General features: G+C 40.8%; 1 non-coding gene across 1 annotated transcript; it reads left to right on the top strand.

Moving 5' to 3' along the window:
- The first annotated feature begins 525 nt into the window (after window positions 1-525).
- On the top strand, window positions 526-633 carry LOC112780714 (small nucleolar RNA R71). The gene has a single exon (XR_003191531.1). It is a non-coding gene; the product is annotated as a small nucleolar RNA R71 (small nucleolar RNA).
- The last annotated feature ends 316 nt before the right edge of the window (window positions 634-949 follow it).

Raw genomic sequence — 949 nt, 5'->3', positions numbered from 1 at the left:
TGATGATGGAAAAGGTTTGCTATTGCTAAACCTGTTTCTTCCACCATTATTAAAGCCTTGTTGGGGCTTTTGATCCTTCCATGAGAAATTTGGACGATTTCTCCATGTTGAGTTATAGGTGTTTCCATAAGGTTCACCTAAGTAATTTACCTCTGCTATTGCAGGGTTCTCAGGATCATAGGCTTCTTCTTCAGAAGATGCCTCTTGAGTACTGTTGGATGCAGCTTGCATTCCATGCAGACTCTGAGAGATCATATTGACTTGCTGAGTCAATATTTTATTCTGAGCTAATATGGCATTCAGAGTATCAACCTCAAGAACTCCCTTCTTCATAGGCGTCCCATTATTCACAGGATTCCTTTCAGAAGTGTACATGAACTGGTTATTAGCAACCATGTCAATGAGTTCTTGAGCTTCTGCAGGCGTTTTCTTTAGGTGAATGGATCCTCCTACAGAAGTGTCCAGTGACATCATTGATAGCTCAGATAAACCATCATAGAATATATCCAGGATGGTCCATTCTGAAAGCATGTCAGAAGGACACTTTTTGGTCAACTGTTTGTATCTTTCCCAAGCTTCATAGAGGGATTCACCTTCTTTCTGTCTGAAGGTTTGAACATCAGCTCTAAGCTTGCTCAGCTTTTGAGGAGGAAAGTACTTGGCTAAGAAAGCCGTGACCAGCTTATCCCAAGAGTTCAGGCTGTCTTTAGGTTGAGAATCCAACCATAATCTAGCTCTGTCTCTTACAGCAAAAGGGAAAAGCATGAGCTTGTAGACTTCAGGATCTATTCCATTAGTCTTAACAGTATCACATATCTGCAAGAATTCAGTTAAGAACTGAAAAGGATCTTCAGATGGAAGTCCATGAAACTTGCAGTTCTGCTGCATTAGAGAAACTAATTGAGGTTTCAGCTCAAAATTGTTTGCTCCAATGGCAGGAATGGAGATG

Source organism: Arachis hypogaea, chromosome 19 (assembly GCF_003086295.3).
Source record: "Arachis hypogaea cultivar Tifrunner chromosome 19, arahy.Tifrunner.gnm2.J5K5, whole genome shotgun sequence".
NCBI classification, from domain to species: domain Eukaryota; kingdom Viridiplantae; phylum Streptophyta; class Magnoliopsida; order Fabales; family Fabaceae; genus Arachis; species Arachis hypogaea.
The sequence above is the reverse complement of the archived record's forward strand: the minus strand, read 5'-3'. Positions and strand labels throughout refer to the sequence as shown.